Source organism: Misgurnus anguillicaudatus, unplaced genomic scaffold (assembly GCF_027580225.2).
Source record: "Misgurnus anguillicaudatus unplaced genomic scaffold, ASM2758022v2 HiC_scaffold_29, whole genome shotgun sequence".
In the NCBI taxonomy this organism is placed as follows: domain Eukaryota; kingdom Metazoa; phylum Chordata; class Actinopteri; order Cypriniformes; family Cobitidae; genus Misgurnus; species Misgurnus anguillicaudatus.
In genome coordinates, this window is record NW_027395279.1 from 2,163,965 (window position 1) to 2,176,202 (window position 12,238).

Here is a 12,238-nt window from a genome sequence, read left to right on the forward strand (position 1 = left end):
CGACTTACAGTGCATTACAAAGTATACATTATAGTAGGTATGTGTGTTTGCTGGGTTTGAACCCATGACATTTTGCACTTCCAATGCAATGCTCTACCACTGAGCTACAAAGGAGCATTTTTAACGTGTTGATCTTCTCTCATTGTTCATTATGTTTGAAAGATGACTGAATCAAACTAAATCTGAGTCTGAAATATCTTCTATAACTTCACTCCTTACAGTCCTCTGATCTTCAGTCTTCAGTAGATGTTTGAGTTCATGTCATGGTTAAATTTTGATCCAGTAACTCGACTGTCACCTGATTCTACTGTGTTTAGGAAGTTTTAAACAATGTTACTAAATCTATCTGCTTTATTTAACATAATATAAATAATTTCCTTACATTGCAGGTCAACGGTAAAACCAATACAATGTATAAGATCCTTACTGGTGAATCTTGGTTCTGCTGTGATCTTCTGCATGAATTTAGTTTAGATCTCATTGTCTTCTGTTTGACGAGAAAAATATGTTATTATATTATATATATATATTGTAAAATCACTTAATGTGAAGCTAAACGTTTAATGAAGTTTTATAAATAATACTAACCTGACACGACTGCAGACGTGTTTTAATCTCTGTAGGATCAAAGAAAAGATATTTAGTAAGATCTGGAGAGAGACTCAGTAATATGTCAGGTGTCTCTAACAGGTACTGTGTGTGTGTGTGTGTGTGTGTGTGTGTGTGTGTGTGTGTGTGTGTGTGTATACCTCGTAATTATCACGTTGGGGGGACCAATTGTCCTCACAAAGATAGGAATACCAGTATTTTTATGACCTTGTGGGGACATTTTGAGGTCCACATGAGGAAAAAAGCTTATAAATCAATGAAAATGGGAAGTAGCATAAAGTTTTCTGTGATAGTTGGGGTTAGGGTTTGGGTTAGGGGAAGGGAATAGAATATACAGTTTGTACAATATAAAAACCATTACGCCTATGGAATGTCCCCACAAAACATGGAAACCTGTGTGTGTGTGTGTGGTAACACTCAAGGTAACACTCTGTGATGAATATTGACACCTTATGTGTCTTACAGTTGTCATGACTGCTGGGTGATCGATGGCCGTGTGTGGGGTATGTGTGTGTGTGTTTGTTTACCTGTGGTGCCGGTTCCTCATGTGTTCACTAACTCCGCCCTCTTGTTTCGGTAATTGTTCACCGGTGGTGTCTCGTTTACCTTTTCCTTTATATTGCACGTAGTCCTGTCTTTCGTTGCGCGCTCATTTGTTTGGTCACAGTCCTGCTGCTCTGCCTTGTCTTGTCGGAAGCTTCCTTGTTTCCTTCTCCAGTTACCCCAGGTTTGGATTACGGCATCCGGAGGCTCGTCTTCGCCCGGACCGCTCGCCTGTGGATTACTGGAACTATAGTGACTTTGTTTGTTTCTCGGAACAGCTGGTTCGCTTTGTTATTAGGCGGTACACCAGCTGTCTCTGTTTCCCATCGGCTTGCACCATCACCCGTGAGTGGATTATACTATTTCACCATTGTGGATTACATTGACTCTATTGACTGTTTGTCTCTCGGAACAGCTGGTTTGCTTCGTTATTAGGCGGTATACCAGTTACTTCCAGGTGGCTTCATCTACATCAGGATTCCACAGTGGACTACTCCGTCTGAGAAGGTTGGATTTACCACCTTCCATCTCTGCCTGTCATCCGCCTTCAGGGAGGCGTGACTCATCCCTCTGTCGCGTGTGGTGACTGTGCTGGTGTTCTCGAAGGAAAGCGTGGGTGGCTCTCTCTCTTCAGATCTGTATTGGACTATCTTGTAGTGCCGACTCACTCTCTCCTACTGTTGGGCGTGCTTCACTCCCACTGTAGTGATTACATCCAGAGTGAGTCGAGGGTGTATGCCGTGTGTGGATCTTACCAGTGACTTTGCAATCCAGCTCTCTATTTCTCTATTTTTCTCAATAAAACTCTGTTAACTTGCAATTGACTCCGAAGTTTTTCCTGACAGATGAGCGCGCCACCAATGGAGTCAGCGAGTTTGGAGAGTCTGGAAGTGCAGACCGCCCTTCACCAGCAGGGGGCAGTCATTGAACAACATTCTTCATTATTGACTGCTGCGGCCAGAGACTTCAACATTTTGTCTGAGCAACTTAAGGAGCTTAGTAATCGGTTGGACCAAGTGGCTTCTCACAGTGAACCTCCAGCTACATCCGGAGGAGTCGTTTCGATTGAACGGGAGCCACACACGGCAACACCTCCTACCTACAACAGCGATCCCAACACCTGACGATTCTTTTTGCAACAGTGCTCTCTCGTCTTTGCGCTCCAACCCCCGTCGCTTTTCTTCATCCACTTCCAAGGTGGCCTATGTTCTGACGTTACTCACGGGAAGAGCGAGAGACTGGGGTATGGCTGCCTGGGGGGCTAAGGCTCCATTTACGTTCTCATTCGAGGCTCTAGAGGAGGAGATGTTGAAATTATTTTATCGTTCACTCAAGGGAGACATGGCAGCGGCTGAATTGGTGAGATTACGGCAACGTTATGACTCTGTTACTGACTTTGCCATCAGATTTAAGACACTCGCTATTTGCTGCAACTGGAACGATGCGGCGTTAAGAGCTCAATTTCTCGAGCGTCTCACACCGGCGATTCAAGATGAGATTGCACTGAGGGAGCCACCCACATCACTGGAGGCTGCCATCGATCTGGCTCTGAGGGTTGAGTCTCGCCATTGGCAGAGAGATCTGCGTCGTTCATTTCGCCATCTGATGTCGGAACCAGGGGAGACCGCTTCGGAGATGCCCACCAAGGAGCCTATGCAGCTGGGCAAGTTTCGTATCTCTGCTGGTGAGAGAAGTCATCGTCTGTCTAATGGTCTCTGCTTGTATTGTGGCAAGCCGGGGCACTTGGCGGCTACATGTCCGGTAAAAGCTCACGCCCGCCGATGAACTTGGGAGTCTCGGTGGGCGCATCGTCATTTTAATCTCCCGTAAGCAGTACCACTCTTTCCGTTGTTATTAATTCTTTCCATTCACAGGCGTTGCTGGATTCCGGTGCGGAGGCGTGTCTTTTGGATGCTGGGTTGGCCAAGTCCTGGGGTATTCCATTTATCCCTCTTTCCTCTCCTTTGTCTGCCTGGACGTTGAAGGGTCAGCATATGGCTGTGATCACACACCGCACACCCCCTGTGAGTTTGTTTGTTTCTGGCAATCATCGTGAGGAAATTGAATTTTACATCTTAGGGGATTCACAATCACCAGTCATTTTAGACCATGACTGGTTATCTAAACATAATCCTCACGTTGATTGGCAGAACAATGTTGTGTTATCATGGAAGTCTTCGTGTTATGTTTCTTGTCTTGGTCCTGCTCCTTCTCTTGTCTCTTGTTCTGTTTCGCAGGTTCCGGCTGTCGATCTCTCAGGGGTCCCGGCGGAGTACTCGGATCTGCACCAGGTTTTCAGTAAATCTCGGGCCAGTTCTCTACCTCCTCATCGGTCGTATGATTGCGAAATCAAACTACTTCCCAACACTTCTCCGCCTAAGGGTCGTATATTTTCCCTATCTAAACCAGAAAAAGAGGCTTTGGACGAATATATTAATGACGCTCTTAAAGCCGGTCTCATTCGCCGCTCCTCGTCTCCAGCCGGTGCTGGATTTTTCTTTGTTAAGACGAAAGACGGGTCTCTTCGTCCGTGCATTGATTATCGAGGGCTGAATGACATTACTGTTAAGAATAAGTACCCCTTGCCATTAATGTCATCAGCATTCGAGTTGTTACAGGGAGCGCGCGTATTTACCAAGCTAGATCTGCGCAACGCTTATCACTTGGTACGTATTTAAGAGGGCAATTAGTGGAAGACAGCCTTTAATACACCCTCGGGACACTGGGAATATTCCGTTCTGCCGTTCGGTCTTTGTAACGCTCCGGCTGTCTTTCAGACCATGGTCAATGAAGTGCTGGGTGACATGATTAACAGATTTGTCTTTGTGTATCTCGATGACATTCTCATCTTTTCTCCCTCCATGCAGATACACACTCAGCACGTTCGCATGGTTTTACAACGGCTTTTAGAGAATCAACTGTTCGTTAAGGCGGAGAACTGCGAGTTCCACAGGGAGTCGGTTTCGTTTCTGGGATTTGTTATTGCCGAGGGAGAGATTCGTCCCGATCCCGCTAAAGTTAAGACGGTTGCCGATTGGCCAGTACCCAACACTCGGAAAGAGCTTCAGCGATTTCTGGGGTTCGCCAATTTTTTATCGGCGTTTCATCAGAAATTTTGGTCAGAACGCTAAACCTCTTACCGCTCTCACTTCACCTAACGTATGTTTCCGTTGGAATAGAGAGGCTCAGGAGGCCTTTGATGCGTTAAAGTCCCGGTTCATCTCTGCGCCTGTCCTCTCTATTCCCGATCCGGCTAAACAATTTATAGTTGAAGTGGATGCAACGGATGTCGGGGTAGGCGCCGTTTTATCTCAGCGATCGTCTATTGATGGCAAAGTACATCCGTGTGCTTTTTTCTCTCACCGGTTAAACCCAGCAGAACGAAATTACGACATAGGGAATCGGGAGCTGTTGGCGGTTAGACTCGCTTTGGGTGAATGGCGTCACTGGTTGGAGGGAACCTCGGAGCCCTTTCTGGTCTGGACGGATCATAAGAATCTTGAGTACATCCGTTCGGCCAGAAGACTAACATCTAGGCTGGCTCGTTGGGCACTCTTCATTGATCGTTTTAACTTCACTCTCTCGTACCGGCCTGGCTCGAAGAATACAAAACCTGATGCTCTCTCCCGTCTGTTCGAGAAGTCTGATTCAGAGCGGACTGAGACCATTCTCCCGGAGGGGAGAGTGGTCGGCGCCCTCGTATGGGGAATCGAACAGCGGGTGAGAGAGGCCGGTTGGGAGGGGGAAGTTCCGGAGGGGTGTCCAGCGGGTCGCCTATGGGTTCCTGAGCGGTTACGTTCCGATGTCATCCGGTGGGGTCACGAGTCCAAGTTTGTCGGCCATCCAGGTATTCGCAGAACGTTGGCTGCCATCCGTCAGCATTTTTGGTGGCCTTCTATGACCACAGACATCAGACAGTTTGTATTAGCCTGTTCGGTTTGTGCTCGTAATAAAGCATCTAATTTACCACCCGCTGGTCAGCTTAAATCTTTGCCCGTGCCCTCCCGCCCCTGGTCTCATATAGCCCTTGATTTTGTCACCGGCTTACCGGCATCTAATTGTAACACTGTTATTCTAACTGTGGTCGATCGCTTTTCGAAGGCGGTTCATTTTATTCCCCTGCCCAAGCTCCCTTCTGCAAAAGAGATGGCTCAGGTTTTGATTAATCACGTCTTTCGGTTACATGGTATTCCGACTGATGTAGTGTCAGATAGGGGTCCTCAGTTCATCTCTCGTTTTTGGCAGGAGTTTTGTAGACAGATTGGTGCTACGGCCAGCTTGTCTTCTGGTTATCACCCGCAGACCAATGGGCAATGCGAACGGGCTAATCAGGATCTCGGTAGAACGCTCCGCTGTCTGTCGTCACAATATCCAAATTCCTGGTGCGATCAGCTTCCGTGGGTTGAGTATTCTCATAATTCTCTTCCCGTTACGTCTACCAATTTGTCCCCGTTTGAGCTTTCCAACGGTTATCAACCTCCCCTGTTTCCATCACAGGAGCCCGAGGCAGCAGTTACGTCTGCGTTAGCTTTCGTGTGCAAGAGAGCTAAGACACTGTTATTTTCTAATTCCAGACGAACCAAAGCTGCGGCTGACCGTCATCGGCGACCTCCACCCCGTTATGTTTGTGGTCAAAGGGTATGGCTTTCTACCAAGGATCTGTCTCTCCGTGAGCCTTCTCGTAAGCTGGCTCCGCGATTCATTGGGCCATACAGCATTTCTAAGGTCATTAATCCGGTGACGGTAAGGCTTAAGTTACCTCTTTCTCTTGGTCGGGTTCACCCTGTTTTTCATGTATCCAAGAATAAACCTGTGATGTTTGCTCGCTATAACCCTCCTGTCTCTGCCCCTAATCCCCCCGCCCCTCGTCTAGTGGATGGTGCCCCTGTCTATACTGTTAAGAGGTTACTAGATTCTCGGTGCAGGAGCAGAGGATTTCAGTATCTAGTGGGTTGGGAAGGATACGGTCCGGATGAGAGGAGCTGGGTTCCGGCTCGGGATATACTGGATCCTGGGTTGATCGAGGACCTCCGTCGGCGACAGGGTGAGTCTCCCGGTCCGTCTGGTGCCGGTCGTGGAGGGGGGGCTACTGTCCTGACTGCTGGGTGATCGATGGCTGTGTGTGGGGTATGTGTGTGTGTTTGTTTACCTGTGGTGCCGGTTCCTCGTGTGTTCACTAACTCCGCCCTCTTGTTTCGGTAATTGTTCACCGGTGGTGTCTCGTTTACCTTTTCCTTTATATTGCATGTAGTCCTGTCTTTCGTTGCGCGCTCATTTGTTTGGTCACAGTCCTGCTGCTCTGCCTTGTCTTGTCGGAAGCTTCCTTGTTTCCTTCTCCAGTTACCCCAGGTTTGGATTACGGCATCCGGAGGCTCGTCTTCGCCCGGACCGCTCGCCTGTGGATTACTGGAACTATAGTGACTTTGTTTGTTTCTCGGAACAGCTGGTTCGCTTCGTTATTAGGCGGTACACCAGCTGTCTCTGTTTCCCATCGGCTTGCACCATCACCCGTGAGTGGATTATACTATTTCACCATTGTGGATTACATTGACTCTATTGACTGTTTGTCTCTCTGAACAGCTGGTTCGCTTCGTTATTAGGCGGTATACCAGTTACTTCCGGGTGGCTTCATCTACATCAGGATTCCACAGTGGATTACTCCGTCTGAGAACGTTGGATTTGCCACCTTCCATCTCCGCCTGTCATCCGCCTTCAGGGAGGCGTGACTCCTCCCTCTGTCACGTGTGGTGACTGTGCTGGTGTTCTCGACGGAGAGCGTGGGTGGCTCTCTCTCTTCAGATCTGTATTGGACTATCTTGTAGTGCCGACTCACTCTCTCCTACTGTTGGGCGTGCTTCACTCCCACTGTAGTGTTTACATCCAGAGTGAGTCGAGGGTGTATGCCGTGTGTGGATCTTACCAGTGACTTTGCACTCCAGCTTTCTATTTCTCTATTTTTCTCAATAAAACTCTGTTAACTTGCAATTGACTCCAAAGTTTTTCCTGACAACAGTATGACTACACTATGACACACACTGACATAATACTCATAATCATTGCCCTTTACTTAGTATTATTATGGAAATTACTACTGGATATTGGGAGGATTCAGGGTAAAAATAACTACATATTTTACTGCTGACATCATCACAGATTCTGTTTATAGATGTTGACATCTCAAGAAAGTTTATCACAGATTTTTGTGAAAAATGAGATGAAAGAAGATTAAGATATCTTAGAGTCTAACAGCACCTGTTGAGTTTGTTTAACTCACTGTCAATCAAACACAAGCTTTTTAACAAATCAACAACATACAAACACAGTTCATGGATGAGATACTATTAGCAAATTAAATCAGCTTAATCCTGACCTCAGGCAATTCAGAAATACTGCTTTGTTTAAGTCGCAGAATCCACTTAAAGCTTTTCCAGCAAAATCCTCTAAGTGCACTGAAGAAGATTAAATGAAAGGCAGCAAACGTTTACCCACTTAAAGGAGGTTTACCGAAAAAATTAGGTTATTAACTGAGTTGTTCTGTCCAGTATATCACAGCATGGGTTAAAAACACCCAGCATTTTTTAGAGTGAAGGCACTTCAATGACTTACAAATAACCTTTTTATTGGCATCAAAGAAATTACTGAACTTAAACTTAAAGAGCCTGACAAAAAAGCATGTTTAGAAGAAAACATGTCAGACACACTTAGAGGGTTTTGCATCTGAACTCTTCAAATTCAACCTTATTATTCAGTGTTACCGTAATTCATCACAAACTTTCACTAAAGCTACAGCAATCATAACAAACTTCATTGTGAATTTGAGAGTGGTCAGATTTGTGTCAACATTCATATCCAGTTATATTAACTCTTTCCCCGCCATTGATGAGATATCTCGACAATCTGCAATACCGCTATTATCCACCAAGTATTGCCCTAGGGCAAACAGCTGTATGTCCGTGTATGTTTTAAAGACCGCTCTGCATCTGATCTCTATCAAAAGTCCTTCACAAAAATGGAATTATCTCAGCTTTTTGCTCAATTTTTTTTTTTATGAAACCTACACATATTTGAGAGGTGATAAAAACAGAACACATGAAGGTAGGATGAAACTGATTTTTTTGTTTGAAAGCAGAGGGTCTGTTCTTTTATTTCATATATTGTATGTTTACATATTTAAAAAGGAGCATTTTTTGGAAGGCATTAAACTTTTGTGAAAATCATGAAAAATGCTGGGGGTGAAAGAGTTAATAAGAAAACTTTATATAATCTTCCTGTGTGAACCTGAAATTAAACATGAAAGAGAGATACCCATATCTGACTCTGTCCGTAAAATCCTAAATGTAAAAATGAGATTAGGAGCATCAAAGTTTGATTTCACATTGATTTCAATCTTTGACATGATGTTCATTACATTATGCAGAATGATTTTATATGGAAAACAATAAATCATAAAAATATGACTTTATCACAGACAGTGTCACATATGAAGATCAGCTCATATAATTTTAACTGATGGTTTTAATTTTGTACTCACTGGATCCAAGTTGTCCTAAAATCATCACAGACAAGATGAAGAAACATTCAGATGGAAAGACAATGAATCTCAGATCCATCAGTGCACGTTCACCATTAACTAACGAGAAACAGAGAAAATACAATATATCTTATCATTATCACAAACATCAAATAAATGTAATCCCAATAGCATCAGATGAGAAATCATTATTTTCATGTTTTACAGCTGCCTTAGATAAAAGAGAAATTACCTCTGAATAAATTTGAGATGAAACATTAAAATATTCATACTGTATATTCATGACATAATAAAAAATAAACAAAATCTTATTATGACTAAAAAACTGATATTAGTGTTGTGTTTACTCGCCTGTTTTTAGTGTCAGCTCAGTTATCAGAGCAACAGCGCTAAATAAAACAACACCAACTGATCCAAACACATACAAATAGACATAACGAGGAAAATCTGTAATGAAAGTCAAAGTTTAAACGCTGTGAATAAAGTTCAAACAAACAAAAGAGGAAATTACTGCACAAATATAAATGGTTATTCTTAAATTAATATATTTATAGAAAACAACATATAAGAATAATTTGTGACTCTTTGTAATTTGTAGTTTTTTATTAATTTGTTTTATATGTAATTTGTGTGATGTATGATTGATTTCAGCCCTTAAATTGTTTTGCCATAACAAACCTTACTTAGTGGTAATTGGTTCGTATATAGTTTTGTGTAAATCTGTTCATTTAATGTCTTAAGTTTTGAATGGTCTATATGGAATTAGTTTTGTGTTTATTGATAATAATAATTATAGTTAACACATTTATTTATTTCTTACACCAGTTATTATTTATGGGTAATATTTGTGTCATGTTTTAGTCACTGAAATGTGTAAAATCGTGCGAAAATATTTAATAGTCTACATGTGGTCTATTAAATATTATTTATTCGAAATGTAATTCTACTTCGCAGTGGTGGCTGGTGACTTCTATCCTAAGGGGTGCAAATTCAAAATATGTGTTCAGAGTGTAATGTGTGTTGCTCATCATGTCAAAGTATGCGTTCGTTGCGTCATGTTAACCATTTGCATCTTGCCTTATGTCAAAATACGTGCCTGCTGTAAAAGCGTCAGAAGGGTTTAAGATTTTATGACACTCACGTTCACAAAATACTCGTAACACACTAACTTAACACTAAACTCTGATTACACATGAGATTTAGCGAGATCTGGCAAACGTGAGTGCCTCTTTTATAATAAACCCCTTTGAAGCATGTGCAGCAGACACGCATTTTGACATGATGCGTGATACACATAAGTTTACATGACGCGCTAAATACATGTTGTGACAAGCTCAGCACTGCGACTGAGTTATTTAAGCTTTCAGTAATATGTAATGTTATTGTAACATTATCCGTAATATTTTCTTAGGTGGATCTCAAGACTTGGCTATGTTCTAGATTATAACTGGTGAGCTCAAAGTACATTATTGCTAAAAACAAGCATTTTAGATGATTAGTTAATTTTTTGACTTATTATTAATTTGATTTTATCATTTGTTACAGGATTATCACAAGTGCTGTCGCCCCTGCTGTATATGACGCCCCCACCACCTACACCAGGTGTAGGAAATGTCGGTCCTGGAGTGCCGTTGTCCTTAAAAGTTTTGCTCCAGCTCTAAACAAACACACCTGAACAACTAGATCTAAAGAGTCACCTGAAAACTACAAGTAGGCAAGGTTTTATCAGGGTTGGAAATAAAATCTGCAGGATTTCGGCACTCCAGGACCGACGTTGCCTACTCCTGACCTACACCTTCATCCTGCCACTACCACCCATACTACCTACAAAAAAACTGTATTGTAATTATGCTTTTCACTGTATTGTATGATGTGGTTTTCTCATTTAGGGCAACCATTTGATACATTGATTGCTGACTGATTTTGTTATTTTTTTTTACTTTTTTTATAAAATCGAATCATTTTTTTTGTTATTTTTGTTAATATCGTTACAAATATACAGTTAAAACTGCACAATAAATTTTCTGGTTTTAAAAATATAGTTGTTGTCATCAACCAATAAGATAACAGTATTTAATTTAATCTTAAAAAATACAGTAGTATATATTTTACACTGTAAAATAAATAACAATAACATTTCCAGTATAACAGTAAAATGCTGTATGTTGGATCTTAAAAATAACAGTATAATACCGTACTTCATTTTGCAGTATGCTTAAAAACTACTGTCATTCTTTCTACAGTAATTTTACTGTTGTTTGAAATACAGGAACTACTGGATAATTGTTGCCAGTAAGTTACTGTTAATTTGACAATAAACTTTTACAGTATAAAGTACAGCGTGGAATTTTTTATATTAAATATACAATTAGTTTACTATTTTACTGCATAACAGTGTGAATCCTTGATTGATTTTTCCTGAAAACTGCATGTTCTAAAAACAGAAGATCTCTGTATAATAACACTGCTCTGTATTGATTCATATCATGATCCACTCAAGTCTTTAACTGTACATGAAGACAAACTGATGAAGATTAAAGAAGAAAAACACAGAATCACACAGAGAAGATGTTTAAAGAAGATAAATAAATATTGTACCCAGAGAAAATCTCATATAAGAATATACACTCTGATCTAAGAATCTCACAACTGTCCAGAGTATCTGCAGAAACACCATCGCACAGGCCCATCCAATAGGATCTGTGAATTAAAAGAATCAAATATTAATATAAAATAACAATTATACAGCCGACAAGAGAGAAGAATGAGTAAATGAAATTAAAACAAGACACAAACTTACAACAGATATCTATATACAGTGTCTTGAATATGAGTATGTTGAAAGTAATTGATGAATATAGGCATTATTTTTTAACACAGCATTTTTTCACAAGTACCTAAACTTCAGCACAGTCCTGTATATTCCTGCATATACTGTATGAGTTATGTACAAATAAGTCGTCTGTGAACTGTTAGCATCAATACACTGTATATAAAGCTCTGATTATATTTCCTAGATCAAAGACATGTTACATTTTACCTCTTAATGTTATTAAAATGATTTTCCTACCTGTTTTATTGTCCAGTGTAAAGATGTAAAAGCCGATCATGAGTGCACTCATAACTAATGTGACAATGAGCTGAACTGTTCTTAAGAGCTCAAGTGACCCTGAAAAAGTTTGAGAATGTTTTGATTTATAAAACTTTACACATGAACAGAAACATCTGATAATCTGAGTTGAACATTCAACACAAGAACAGTTTATGTGAAGATATCAGATTAAACATCTGAACACAGATTATCATGAAAACACTGAATTAAAGTGTTATTATTTATTTATGTGTTAGGGTGTGGCATTTTAAAATCTTGCCTATAGGATACCCAAAGAGCCTGGTCCAGCTCTGTTGATAATACTTAAAATATCTGTCCCAAAGATCTGTTTAACAAATTGTGAGCATCATAGGCTTCGAATTATGCTTCAGTGGTGTCAGGATCCGTCAAAATCATGTGTTTAATTATATCTAGTCTTTGTGTTGGGGGTCCTGGCAGTACCA

General features: G+C 41.4%; 1 long non-coding RNA gene across 1 annotated transcript; it reads right to left on the reverse strand.

Moving 5' to 3' along the window:
* Nucleotides 1–426: 426 nt before the first annotated feature.
* On the reverse strand, nt 427–8,784 carry LOC141362858 (uncharacterized). Its single transcript, XR_012368428.1, has 3 exons — nt 8,684–8,784; nt 589–617; nt 427–487 (listed from the first exon to the last, which is right to left on the reverse strand). It is a non-coding gene; the product is annotated as an uncharacterized lncRNA (long non-coding RNA).
* Nucleotides 8,785–12,238: the final 3,454 nt, after the last annotated feature.